This window comes from Haematobia irritans, chromosome 5 (assembly GCF_050003625.1).
Source record: "Haematobia irritans isolate KBUSLIRL chromosome 5, ASM5000362v1, whole genome shotgun sequence".
NCBI classification, from domain to species: Eukaryota; Metazoa; Arthropoda; class Insecta; order Diptera; family Muscidae; genus Haematobia; species Haematobia irritans.
In genome coordinates, this window is record NC_134401.1 from 114,542,857 (window position 1) to 114,558,589 (window position 15,733).

Consider the following 15,733-nt stretch of genomic DNA (forward strand, 5'->3'; position numbering starts at 1 on the left):
ATGTAATTTTGTGCACAAAGTACAGCTCGCAATTTAAGTCCGATCGTCCTCAAATTTGGCATAGGGCCGTTTCTTGGGACAGAGACAATCGCTATTAGTTTTGGAAAAAATCGGTTCAGATTTAGATATAGCTGCCATATATATTTATCCCCGATTTGGTCATAGTTAGCACGTTTATCAACCGATTTTCGTGAAATACCGTACATCCAAATATTTTATGAATCTCAAAAATCCTGCAAAATATCAGCCAAATCGGTTCACATTTAGATATAGCTCCCATATATATCTTTCGTCCGATTTAGACTCATATGACCCCAGAAGCCAAAGTTTACTACCGATCTTCGTGAAATTTTGCACAGAGGGTAGAATTGACATTCTACCAATGCTTGGTAAATTTGATTGAAATCGGTTCAAATTTAGATATAGCTCCCATATATATCTTTCGTCCGATTTGAACTTATATGGTCACAAAAGCCAGATTTTTGCCGCGATTTGCTTCAAATTTTGCACAAGGGGTACATTTAATAGTATCGTGTGTCAAATGTTGTTAAAATCGGTTCAAATTTAGATATAGCTCCCATATATATCTTTCGTCCGATTTGAACTTATATGGTCACAAAAGCCAGATTTTTGCCGCGATTTGCTTCAAATTTTGCACAAGGGGTACATTTAATAGTATCGTGTGTCAAATTTTGTTAAAATCGGTTCAGATTTAGATATAGCTCACATATATATCTTTCGCCCGATTTGGACTTATATTGTCTCAAAAGCCAGAGTTTTGTCCTGACTTACTTCAAATTTTGCACAAGCGGTACTTTTAACGATACTATAGTATGTGCCAAATATGGTCAAAATCGATTCAGATTTAGATATAGCTCCCATATATATCTTTCGTCCGATTTGAACTTATATAGCCTCAAAATCCGTGATTTGCTTCAAATTTCGCACAAGGAGTACGTTTAGTAGTATCGGTAATTGTGCAAAATTTGGTTGAAATCGGTTCAGATTTAGATATGGCTCCCATATATATCTTCCGTCCGATTTGCACTCATATGACCAGGGGGGGGGGGGCAAAGTTATACTCCCATTTACGTGAAATTTCGCATAGATAGCAGAATTATTATTCTAACTATACATGTCAAATTTAGTCAAAATCGGTTCAGATTATATATAGCTCCCATATATACGTACACCAGAGTTGGGGAAATATGGTAGACTGTTACACATTTTAGACCCATTTTCAATGGAAGTTTCCTCCAATTAACTGGATAGCGTTAGCCGATTTAAATTTTAATTCTAGAGATTTTGTAGAAGTAAAAAAATTGTCTTCTTTATATAGCTTCCAGCAAATGTGAAGTAGTTGAGATGGTAACACAAATTTTGGCCTACATAGGGGTGAAGGGTATAATATAGTCGGCCCCGCCCGACTTTAGACATTACTTACTTGTCTTTTAATTGAAAACATTTTCAACTTCAATTAACTTTTTAATTGGAAATATATTTTGGTGATATTTTTTTTTTCTGTGTGCATGGTTAAAATGACCATGATTTGACACCAATGATTTTCTTCTTTATTTTTAGTTAATATTTTCTTCTATGAGAGGATGTAATTTCGTGAACTGAATTATTTTTATTTTATTTCACGTCATTAAAGTCAGCAAAATAATATTTACAATAAAAACAAATTTTCTCACATTTGGCAAAATTGTACTAAAATCAACTAATTTTCATGAACTAATATAAAGTTAAATCGTCAGTAACAAATTCCGTTGACTTTTTTTTTTTTGGTGCTTTCACAGAAACACAGCGTAGTGTATAACCAATTATGTGTAGAACTAAAATTCTGATATACTTACGGCCAAATATCATTTCCACCAGGATTACGTTCCAATTGTAATTTACGCAACTTCTCTGCCAATACTATGGCGCCTTTGGTTGCAGAAGCATAAATATCCTCATGAGACAAATCATTAAAACGGATACTATCCTTTTCCAAATCATCATAGACATATGATTCTGAAAATTGTTAAATAAAATTATTTTGAATTATTGCAAATTTAATAAAAATAACCTCTGAAATGAACTGAAGCACAATAATAACAAGAATACACACTAAAAAAAATTTTCTCCTAAACAAAATTTTAGACCAATAAAGTTTTCTCTCCTTGTTAAAGTTATCTCGTTAAATGTAAATAAATTTTTGTCCCCAAACTAAATTTTTTTTGTTTGAAAAAAAATTAACAACAACGACGAACAACTTCGTTGGTATTAAATTTCGTTTGCAAGAAAAGAAATTAATTTTCTATGTGTAACAAAAAACAAGATTAATGGTCATATACACATTAATTTATTGACAGTTTATCGAAAGTATTTATATGGGAAAATTAGGTGTAAAGTTTACTTGAACTTTTTATACACTCCACCATAGGATGGAGGTATATTAAATTTGTCATTCCGTTTGTAACACATCAAAATATTGCTCTAAGACGCCATAAAGTATATATATTCTGGGTCGTGGTGAAATTCTGAGTCGATCTGAGCATGTCCGTCTGTTGAAATCACGCTAACTTCCGAACGAAACATGCTATCGACTTGAAACTTGACACAAGTAATTGTTGTTGATGTAGGTCGGATGGGCCATATCGGTCCACTTTTACGTATAGCCCCCATATAAACGGACCCCCAAATTTGGCTTGCCGATCCTCTAAAAGAAGCAAATTTCATCCGATCCGGCTGAAATTTTGTACATAGTGTTAGTATATGGTCTCTGACAACCATGCAAAAATTGGTCCACATCGGCCCATAATTATATATAGCTCCCATATAAACCGATTATCACAATGGACTGAATAGTCTAAGTGAGCCTGAATCTTAATCGGGCTGCCACTTTAACCTAACCTATATAAACCGATCCCCCGATTTGGCTTGCGAGAAGCAAATTTCATCCGATCCGGCTGAAATTTGGTACATGTTGTTGGTATATGGTCTCTAACAACTATGCAAAAATTGGTCCACATCGGTCAATAATTATATATAGCCCCCATATAAACCGATTCCCGATTTGGATTGCGGAGCCTCTAAGAGAAACAAATTTCATCCGATCCGGCTGCAATTTGGTACATGGTGTTAATATATGGTATCTAACAACCATGCAGAAATTGGTCCACATCGGTCCATAATTATATATAACCGATCCCCCGATTTGGCTTGCGAAGCCTTTAAGAGAAGCAAATTTCATCCGATCCGGCTGAAATTTGGTACATGTTGTTGGTATATGGTCTCTAACAACTATGCAGAAATTGGTCCACATCGGTGAATAATTACATATAGCTCCCATATAAACCGATCCCCCGATTTGGCTTGCGGAGCCTCTAAGAGAAGCAAATTTCATCCGATCCGACTGACATTTGGTACATGGTGTTCATATATGGTATCTAACAACCATGCAGAATATGGTCCACATCGGTCCATAATTATATATAGCTCCCATATAGCCGATCACCAGATTTGACCTCCGGAGCCTCTTGGAAGACTAAAATTCATCTGATTCAGTTGAAATTTGGTACGTGGTGTTAATATATGGCCTCAAACACCAATGCAAAAATTGGTCGACATCGGTCCATAATTATATATAGCCCCCATATAAACCCATCCCCAGATTTGACCTCCGGAGCCCCTTGGAAGAGCAAAATTTATCCGATTCGGTTGAAATTTGGTACGTGTTGGTAGTATATGATATTTAACAACCATGCCAAAAGTGGTCCATATCATTCCATAATCATATATAGCCCCCATATACACCGATCCCCAGATTTGGTTTTGGAGCCACTTGGAGGAGCAAATTTCATTCGAGTCAGTTGAAATTTGGTACATTGTGCTAGTATATGGCCGTTAACAACCATACCTAACTAGGTCCATATCGGTCTATAGTTATATATAGCCCTCAGATAAATCGATCCCCAATCACACAAAAATTGGTCCACATCAAGTTCATAATTGTATATAGCCCACATGTAAGCGACCCCCATATTTCAATTCTGACTCTCTACGTACCGTGCAAAAGTCCATATCAATTCGTAATTATTTGTAGACTTACCTACACGCAAAAAAATAATTCTTTCCTCCCAAACGAAATTTTAGACAAACAAAGTTCGTTTCTCATTTGCTTTTCGCTATAAGGAAGTGTATTTGGAAGTAAAGTATATACTTTTTGTGATAAACGTTTATTCTTTTCCAGGATGTAAAAACAATTTCATAAAGACAAACTCAAAAAAAAAAAAACATTGTTTTCTTGCTAATTGCATTTTCTCTCACATCTTTCTCACATCCACGAGGTTTTTTAGTTCTTAACACCTTTTCCTGTAATACCAACAATGTAGAAGAAATTATACGATTTTATAAATTTTTAAAATTTTTTTACCTTTCACCTGGACGGAGAATCGAACCGCGGACCATGCACTTTGTAAGCCAACACACTAACCACTGAGCTATGTACCTGTTATGGTGATCAATAGATAAATATCCATATAAGTTATATTTATATAACATAGCTTGCGGCGCCCACGAACCGAATAAACAAAGTTTATTTAACAGAAACAAACATTTAGTTTGGCACCGTGGAGCAGTGGTTGCTAGGTCCGACTTGCATGCCAAGGGTCATGGGTTCGATCCCTGCTTCGAACAAAGTTTTTTTTTACACATATTCCAGATATGTTCGGAAGATTCCGAAAAAATGTTCAACATTACATTGTAGTATATTAAATTTCGAACTGTAAAATGTGTCTTATTAAAGACCTAAAGTCAGAAAAGAACAGTGTTTGATATAAACGAAATGGACTGTGTTGTTGTTTCAAAAATAACTTTTTTTTATTGAAAAAATAAAAATTTTGTAACAAACGAATTTTTTTGGTGATAAAAGTTTAAAATTTTCGAAGCCATTCAAAAACTCTAATAAAAGAAAAACGTTTTCGGTACACGTTTTCCATACGGTTTTTTTTCTTTGCGTGTATACATACCTTTTTTGTCTAATATATACCACGTATGGACTAACTCACAATTTAGAAAACGATGTTAAGAAGTTTAAGGATACCACAACCCAATTAATTCGATTGTGGATGACAGTCTTTCGTAGAAGTTTCTACGCAATCCATGGTGGAGGATACATAAGATTAAATGGAGGTAACTCTATGCAAGACAAAAGTCAGGTATGTTTTCAAACTTTTCCAAACAATTTATACTTTGGAACGTTCGATATGTAAAAAAAAATAAAAATAGAAAGTTATAGATTACTAAGTCATAATTTCAAAGGCAAAACATTTTTGAAAGTACTCCATTAGATAAAGCCTTATAGTAAAAAAAAAATCTTATCGAAATTTAAATCCTTATCAACAAACAGACTTATGCTCGTGTGAATATGTACTGAATCTGCTGTTTACCAGTGTTTATGATTAACATAAGCAATTATATATAGTAATACAATCAAATAAAAATAAATATGTCTATGAGCATTATTTGAAAGAAAAGTATCGAATAAAAAAATAAATATGTTTTGTAAATATGTTTTGTAAGAATCTAGAAATTGGGTGAAAATATGAAAGATTATGGAAACTAAATTTTAGAACTCAAACTTGGCATAATATTAAGCAATTTTTTTCAATAATATAAATATATAATTTTTTCATTAATATAATAATAACTTTAAAACAAAGTTTAAAATCGTTGTTTCGAAATTTCCTCATTTCGTTTCAGTCGTATATCTTTGAAATAGGACAAATATTCCTTAAATGTTATTTATTGTTAGAGATAATCTTTAAATTAACTGAGATATGTTACATGGAGCCACCGCCTTGCATACACCGGGCCATTGGTTCAAATCCAGTTTCGACCAAACACCAAAAAATTTTTCAGCGGTGAATTACATTTATATTGAGGATGTTGTATTCTTGATTTAAAGTTTTAAAAGTTTTTTGTTTTTTAAATTACACGCAAAAAAAAAATTAAATTACACGCCGATGACAAAACAGCTACATAGCCCAGTGGATAGTGTGTGTGTTGGCTTACAAATTGCGGGAGCCTCCGTGGTACACGCAGAGAAGGAATATGATCACCTCAAACATGTTTCAAGAGCAAAATGTTATTTTTGTATGGTGACCATGTAACATGTTTGTCACTAAAATGTTATTTTCTAGTTAAATATAACCTGCTTGCCGAAATCAGATACATGATTTCCGAGAAAATAACATGGTTGCGAAAACCATGTTACATGGTCACCACCCAAAAATAACATTTTGCTCTTAAAACATGTTTGAGGTGATCATATTCCTTCTCTGGGTTTGCAATGGTTAGTAATGCTGGCTACATTTCTGAGCGGTGCAAAGCTTCTCTCAGTTGTTTCACTGCATTGTGGACGGCCGTTCGGACTCGGCTATAAAAATGAAATTCCTTGTCATTGAGCTTAACATGGAATCGGACAGAAGTTCACCACTGTTGTATCATAATGGACTGAATAGTAGGGCTGTGGAGTCGAGCCAATTTTGCTCGACTCCGACTCCAGCATTCATCAGCCTCGACTCTGACTCCGGGTAATATAAAAAAAAATCTAATTTTAGTACCACTAATTTGTAGTTCTATTGTGGGGGTACCGTAAATGGATAGATATAAATTATCGTATTTATTTATGTGTGCAAAAAAGATCTTAATTTCACATTTGATGCCAATTGAACTCTATATTTCAAAATTTAAGGCAATGCCATTTCTATGTTTAATAAATAAAATAATGATATAAAAAGCCATCACAATATGAGCAGATACCAACTGTCTTCATTATAACATACATATGTATTTATAGACAAGTAAAGAAAGTTCAAAGTCGAACGGGGTTCATATTATATACAATTGTTGATACCATCTCAAATCCTTTAAATTTGTTGCGAGGTTTATATTCCCATATGCATGAATTTGAATCTGAACCGATTTAGACAAAATTGTTAACACTTCTACAAAATCTATGTACCTAAAATTTAAATCTAACGTTATGGGACGAAACACAATTTTAGTAAAAACCAAATAAGGAACGCAGCAAAAAAAATTTGGAAGTTCTTCCAAAGAAACAACTTTAAAAGCACTTCCAGAAGATGCACTCCCAATGATGTTCTTTATTTTAAGTTATTTTAATTCAATTTTTTATAACTTGTTTTTTCATACTTTTAAAGGGCAATTTTAACTTTTTTTGTTTCAAATAGGTTAAAAACAGGGTAAAAATTCATAAAATGGAGAAATCATTTAAATTTTGTCGACAAAAATGATAAATCCAATCTGAAAAAATTGTGAATTTTTGAAAATATTTGAGGTCACACGTTTCTGAGAAGCATTAGAATCCATTAAAAATTATAAAAAATTATAAAAATTATTTATTTGACAAAATATCACAGAATTTTTTAATTTACATCCAAAACATTGAATTCGGATCACACCTAAAGAAGTGATGCAAATTCAGTGCAACGGTTGTTGAAATGGAGGACTTCCGTCCTATGACAAGTCCATGTGCAAATTAGACGCAGAAGCGATTCCGAATAACATTTTCATTACATTTTTGACGACGCTTTTTTTGCTGGGAAAGTCTGAAGTCGGGCGGGGCCGACTATAACTTTGTATTTAGATCTACATTTCGATAAAATCTCAAATCCTTCAAATTTGTTGAGTACTCGTATATAAGGTTTATATTCCCATTAACCAATATTTAAAACTGACCCGATTTGGACAATATTTTGTCAGAATTCTACAAAATCTTGGGCACAGCTAATGCCTAGGGCACAGTGTGGCGCGTTGTATAAATATGGGAAATATTTATAATATTAATAATATTTAGGCAATTTTTCAAAAATGCATTTATAATTCATCAGTCGATAAATATGAATTAGAGAAATTTGAGTCATTTTTACAAGTTTTCGTCTTATTTAGCAGTGAGTATTAGTGAGCATCAGTAAGCAATAACATTTTGAGAAAATTTGCTATAGAAAAAAAATTTCGAGAAAATTTGCTATAGAAATAAAATTTTGAGAAAATTTGCTATAGAAATAAAATTTTGAGAAAAGTTGCTATAGAAATAAAATTTTAAGAACATTTGCAATAGAATTTTTTAAATTTTATTTTTGAGAAAACTTTCTATTTCGACCAAAATATCTATAAAAAGAAAATTTTTTATAGAAATAAAATTCTGACAAAATTTTCTATAGAAATAAAATTCTGACAAAATTTTCTATAGAAATAAAATTTTGACAAAATTTTCTATTGAAATAAAATTTTGACCAAAGTATCTATAAAAAGAAAATTTTGACAAATTATAGAAATAAAATTTTGACAAAATTTTATTTAGAAATAAAATTTTTACAAATTTGTCTATAGAAATAAAATTTTGACAAAATTTTCTATAGAAATAAAATTTTGAAAAAATTTTCTATAGAAATGATATTTTTACAAAATTTTCTATAGAAATAAAATTTTGACAAAATTGTCTATAGAAATAAAATTTTGACTAAATTTTCTATAGAAATAAAATTTTTACAAAATTTTCTATAGAAATAAAATTCTGACAAAATTTTCTATAGAAATAAAATTTTTACAAAATTTTCTATAGAAATAAAATTTTGACAAAATTGTCTATAGAAATAAAATTCTGACAAAATTTTCTATAGAAATAAAATTCTGACAAAATTTTCAATAGAAATAAAATTTTTACAAAATTTTCTATAGAAATAAAATTTTGACAAAATTGTCTATAGAAATAAAATTTTGACTAAATTTTGTATAGAAATAAAATTTTGACAAAATTGTCTATAGAAATAAAATTTTGACTAAATTTTCTATAGAAATAAAATTTTTACAAAATTTTCTATAGAAATAAAATTTTTACAAATTTGTCTATAGAAATAAAATTTTGACAAAATTTTCTATAGAAATAAAATTTTGAAAAAAAATTCTATAGAAATACAGTTTAGAAAGAATTTTCTGCCAATACTCGACATATGTATATAGGTATATGGTCTTAAAATAAAATTAAAAAAATAAAATCGATTGTTCGAAACATTTTAAATAAATTTTTATGGTGTTGGGCATTAAAATTCAGCTCATCTGCTAGTCTAACATTCTAGGAAATTTTCAATTACATTCCGTAATTGGAAGTTGCTTTTCATTTACAGTCATACTTTACATTGGTCGAATTAATAACACAATGGAAACTAATTTGCGTAAACACTTTTTAGTTACAAAAATGTCTTTTTAAAAGAAGTAAGGAAAGTCTAAAGTCGGGCGGGGCCGACTATATTATACCCTGCACCACTTTGTAGATCTAAATTTTCGATACCATATCACATCCGTCAAATGTGTTGGGTCTATATATAAAGGTTTGTCCCAAATACATACATTTAAATATCACTCGATCTGGACAGAATTTGATAGACTTCTACAAAATCTATAGACTCAAAATTTAAGTCGGCTAATGCACTAGGGTGGAACACAATGTTAGTAAAAAAAATGGAAACATTTAAATCTGGAGCAAATTTAAGAAAACTTCGCAAAAGTTTATTTATGATTTATCGCTCGATATATATGTATTAGAAGTTTAGGAAAATTAGAGTCATTTTTACAACTTTTCGACTAAGCAGTGGCGATTTTACAAGGAAAATGTTGGTATTTTGACCATTTTTGTCGAAATCAGAAAAACATATATATGGGAGCTATATCTAAATCTGAACCGATTTTAACCAAATTTGGCACGCATAGCTACAATGCTAATTCTACTCCCTGTGTAAAATTTCAACTAAATAGGAGTTAAAAATTGGCCTCTACGGTCATATGAGTGTAAATCGGGCGAAAGCTATACATGGGAGATATATCTAAATCTGAACCGATTTAAACCAAATTTGGCACGCATAGCTACAATGCTAATTATACTCCCTGTGCAAAATTTCAACTAAATCGGAGCAAACAATTGGCCTCTGTGGTCATATGAGTGTAAATCGGGCGAAAGCTATATATGGGAGCTATATCTAAATCTGAATCGATTTCAACCAAATTTGGCACGCATAGCTACAATGTTAATTATACTCCCTGTGCAAAATTTCAACTAAATCGGAGTTAAAAATTGGCCTCTGTGGTCATTTGAGTGTAAATCGGGCGAAAGCTATATATGGGAGCTATATCTAAATCTGAACCGATTTCAACCAAATTTGACACGCATAGCAACAATGCTAATTCTACTCCCTGTGCAAAATTTCAACTAAATCGGAGCAAAAAATTGGCCTCTGTGGGCAAATGAGTGTAAATCGGGCGAAAGCTATATATGGGAGCTATAACTAAATCTGAACCGATGATATTTTGCAAGTTTTTCGAGACTCATAAAATATTCGGATGTACGGAATTTGAGGAAGATCGGTTGATATACACGCCAATTATGACCAGATCGGTGAAAAATATATATGGCAACTATATTTAAATCTGAACCGATTTTTCCCAAAATCAATAGGGATCGTCTTTGAGCCGAAACAGGACCCTATACCAAATATTAGGACAATCGGACTAAAACTGCGAGCTGTACTTTGCACACAAAAATACATCAACAGACAGACAGACGGACAGACAGACAGACAGACAGACAGACGGACATCGCTAAATCGACTCAGAATTTAATTCTAAGACGATCGGTATACTAAACGACACGCCTTCTTGGCGTTACATACAAATGCACAAACTTATTATACCCTGTACCACAGTAGTGGTGAAGGGTATAAATATAGTTTAGCCGAAGTCGCAGGCGAGCAAAATTTTTACGACTCCGACTCTAGCAAAATCTTCAGACTCCGACTCCACAGCCCTGCTTAATAGTCTAAGTGAGCCTGATACATCGGGCTGCCACCTAACCTAACTACAAATTGCTTGGTCCGCGGTTCGATTTTCCGTCCAGGCGCAAGGTAAAATTTAAAAAATTTATAAAATCTTATAATTTCTCCTACATTGTTCGTATTACAGCAAAAGGTGCTAACAACTAAAAAACCTCGTGGAAGTGAGAGAGATGTGAGGGAAAATGCAATTAGCCAGAAAAGATTGTTTTTTTTTGTTTGAGTTACGGTACGGTCACATTGGGCAGATATTTGACAGAAATCGAAAAATACTTCGTCCCCAAAGCCAAACCAGCAAACCTTTTTAGCTCATATTGGATATATTACATCACGATAAAAGTATTTTTCAAAAATGGTAAACAGATATTTCGAAAGTACTCCTGTCAAAAAGTTTGATATTTGTTTTGGGCAAATATTTGCCTAGTGTGACCATACCCTTAGTCTTTATGAAATTGTTTTTACATCCTGCAAAAGAATAATTTTTTATCACAAAAAGTATATACTTTTCTTCTGAGAAACGATCTTTGTTTGTCTAAAATTGGGAATTGGGAAGAAAGAATTTCTTTTTTTGTGTGTACATAACGAAAAAAGGCAGAAAACCCAATAAATTATCTCTTATATTTCGCAAGATATGGACCCTACAACTTATTCTTTTGCAAATTAACATTTTCATTTTAATTTTCTTTTACTTTGCTTTTAAAATCCTTCTCTGCACTAAAAAAAATATTGTCGTGAAGTCAAAGATTTCATGTCTTTAAAATACGAATGCAAATTTTGCTTAGCATAGAAGACGCATTTCTCTAATATAAAGTTTTTTTCCTTGTCCAAAAGTCGATAAACTTTTCAATGAAGTCGTATTGTCCTTACACGCAAAAAAATAATTCTTTCCTCCGAAACGAAATTTTAGACAAACAAAGTTCGTTTCTCATTTGCTTTTCGCTGTAAGGAAGTGTATTTGGAAGAAAAGTATATACTTTTTGTGATAAACGTTTATTCTTTTCCAGGATGTAAAAGTAAATTCATAAAGACAAACTAAAAAAAAACATTGTTTTCTTGCTAATAGCATTTTCCCTCACATTTTTCTCACATCCACGAGGTTTTTTAGTTCTTAACACCTTTTCCTGTAATACTAACAATGTAGAAGAAATTATACGATTTTATAAATTTTTAAATTTTTTTTACCTTTCGCCTGGACGGAGAATCGAACCGCGGACCATGCACTTTGTAAGCCAACACACTAACCACTGAGCTATGTACCTGTTATGGTCATCAATAGATAAATATCCATATAAGTTATATTTATATAGCATAGCTTGCGGCGCCCACGAACCGAATAAACAAAGTTTATTTAACAGAAACAAACATTTAGTTTGGCACCGTGGAGCAGGGGTTGCTACGTCCGACTTGCATGCCAAGGGTTTTTTTTAACATATATTCCAGATATGTTCGGAAGATTCCGAAAAAATTTTCAACATTACATTGTAGTATATTAAATTTTGAACTGTAAAATGTGTGTTATTAAAGACCTAAAGTCAGAAAAGAACAGTGTTTGATATAAACGAAATGGACTGTGTAGTTTTTTTTCAAAAATAACTTTTTTATTGAAAAAATAAAAATTTTGTAATAAACGAATTTTTTTGATGATAAAAGTTTAAAATTTTCGAAGCAATTCAAAAAACTCTAACAAAAGAAAAACGTTTTCGGTACACGTTTTCCAAACGTTTTTTTTCTTTGCGTGTATAATTAAGAGATTTCACTTAAAAATGGGTATCATAACATGAAAGAAAAAATGTTTGGGATAAGCTCAACTTGACTTTAATAATTCAGAAAAATTCTTTAAATTTAATGAAATAGTCTTTAAATTTGTTTTCTTTTTTGTTTTGTTGTTTTCTTGACTACAAAGCAAAAAAATCTTTCAAATATAGGACATGGGAGCCACCGTGGTGCAATGGTTAGCATGCCCGCCTTGCATACACAAGGTCGTGGGTTCGATTCCTGCTACGACCGAACACCAAAAAGTTTTTCAGCGGTGGATTATCTCACCTCAGTAATGCTGGTGACATTTCTGAGGGTTTCAAAGCTTCTCTAAGTGGTTTCACTGGAATGTGGAACGCCGTTCGGACTCGGCTATAAAAAGGAGGTCCCTTGTCATTGAGCTTAACATGGAATCGGGCAGCACTCAGTGATAAGAGAGAAGTTCACCAATGTAGTATCACAATGGACTGAATAGTCTAAGTGAGCCTGATACATCGGGCTGCCACATAACCTAACCTAACCTAACCTAACCTAGGACATGTTTTCCAAAAATTTATTTTAAAGAAATTTTTTACTTGAAACATAGCATAATTTCTACTGGTAGTCGAGTCTTAATTTGGAAAATAAAGTTGTCGTTAACTCGTTTTTAAAGGATTTTGATAACATATGAAGAAAAAAGCTGAGAAAGCGAAAAATTAAAATTTGCTTCCTAGAAGCAAGTACACAAAACCCAAATTTAAAAGAGAATTGTGTCTTAAAATTATCCTTACTTGTGTTCTCCGCTTCTTTGGCTCGGAATCAATACCAAAATTGTTAAAGTAAAGACAAAATCTTTGTAACCGGGCATGCTTTTGTTTCAGTGGGCGTGTAAATTCCTAACTGGCATATTAGTATATTAGCGGAATAACAGACAACGATTTAAAAGTTAGTTAGGTTCTTCATGCCATTTATTTAAACATAAATAACAGTATTAATATATCGCAAGAAGAGAATAAAAATTCCGTAAATCAAATCTGTATCCTCCATAGTTCCATAAAATATATCTTTATTTTAAAGAAGTAGGTTAAAGGTTAAAGTGGCAGCCCGATTAAGATTCAGGCTCACTTAGACTATTCAGTCCATTGTGATAAAGAAGTAGGAATTTTGGCTCGAAATCCACACCAAAATCCTTAAGAGGAGGTCTTTGGAGTTCAGAAAACTCTTTTTGAGTGCGACAAATTCACGAAATTTATTTTCATTTCTTTTTTAATTAAAATACTTTCATAATTTTTTAATAAACATGTATTAAAAAAATTTTAAAGTATAATATTTTTCTTGATTTAATGATAGAATTAATTTAAGGAAAATTTCGGTCGATATGGAGAATAAAAAATCAAAATGATGGAATTGATTCTGAATGTGAATCAATTCCATCATTTTGATTTTTGATTTAGTGGATATGCGAATATGGGAACTAGTTTTGTTCAAATTTTTATTTTCTACACTTTGCGACATGGGAACTAATTTTGTTAACATTTTTAGTTTCTTCATTTTTTTATGTAGTGTTCACTTTTTTTGCGTGTAGTAAACTTAATTTCATTTGAAGACAGCCATACACAAATATACTTCGCTTGTTAACTATCTCTTAAAGAGAGTTGTAAGTTGAATCTCTGCTAAAGCACAATGACCTTTCTCTTTCATTCTCATTAAGCAAATACTAATGATCTGCAGCAACTGTTTAACAATCTAATACTCGTACAAGCAGCTTTACACTTTTGTTTACATACCCAAAAATCTCTTGAATTTTAATTTCTCTTCACCACCATGATACCACAGTGCAAAATCTTCTGAATTAAATGTTGCATTTTTACGTTCTTTTTGCAAATCTGGATTTACTGTTTTGGGAATAATGCTCATTTTGATTTACGCACAACAACGTCTTACAATTCGCACGGCTGGAAATAAACTAGGCCACAAACAAACAATTGATCGTCGCAATATTCCATGGTGGTCACAAAAGTTTACTCTTTGTATTGAGTAAACATTAGGCTTTCAAATTATCTCGCTAAGAGATAACAAATTTGCCAAAGCTTTCGGTGAATTTGCAACTTTTCTTTTATGGTGTTAATGTTTGTACATTAAGGTAGGTCGTAAGATTCACCGCTTAACCCATTTAAGAGAAACGTTTAAATAATTTTAAAAACTAATCGTGTATATCCTACCTAAATTAAGTAAATTCTTGCAGTGTTATTTTTATACAGAATAAAATTCATAGTTAAACTAATGCAAAATTTTAACTTATTTTTATTTTTTTTTTCGAAATTTTCCACAGCCCATTGAATTTTTTCCTTACCCGTGGTATGTCTAAAAAGTTGTATGATCTAAACATGGGTATAAAGTTCAATTTGAATTTAAAGGCAGATTCACAATGCTAAATATAATTTCAAATACACTTACGGAATTTTTTAGTGATCTAATTTGGCTTTTTTCGTAAATTTTAATTATTAATTTAAATTGCTTTATAACTACATACCCACTGAAAAACGTAAATCAATTTCATTAAAAAATTAAAAGAAAGGAGTTCGTTCTTTCAATTTTTTTAATGAAATTGAATTACGTTTTTAATATTACTAATAACAACAAGTATATACGGCCGTAAGTTCGGCCAGGCCGAATCTTAAATACCCTCCACCATGGATTGCGTAGACACTTCTACGAAAGACTGTCATCCACAATCGAATTAATTGGGTTGTGGTATCTTAAAACTTCTTAACATCGTTTTCTAAATTGTGAGTTAGTCCAAACGTGGTATATATTAGACAAAAAAGGTATGTATAGGTAAGTCTACAAATAATTACGAATCGATATGGTCTTTTACACGGTACGTAGAGAGCCAGAATTGAAATATGGCGGTCGCTTATATGTGGGCTATATACAATTATGAACTTCATATGGACCAATTTTTGTGTGTGTGTGATTGGGGATGGATTTATCTGAGGGCTATATATAACTATAGACCGATATGGACTTAGTTAGGCATGCTTGTTAACGGCCATATACTAGCACAATGTACCAAATTTTAACCAGATTGGATGAATTGGCTC

At 31.9% G+C, this 15,733-nt stretch overlaps 1 pseudogene; it reads right to left on the bottom strand.

The window, feature by feature from the left end:
* LOC142239704 (acyl-coenzyme A oxidase 1-like) overlaps positions 1–14,600 on the bottom strand; it is a 23,227-nt pseudogene extending 8,627 nt beyond the window's left edge.
* Positions 14,601–15,733: the final 1,133 nt, after the last annotated feature.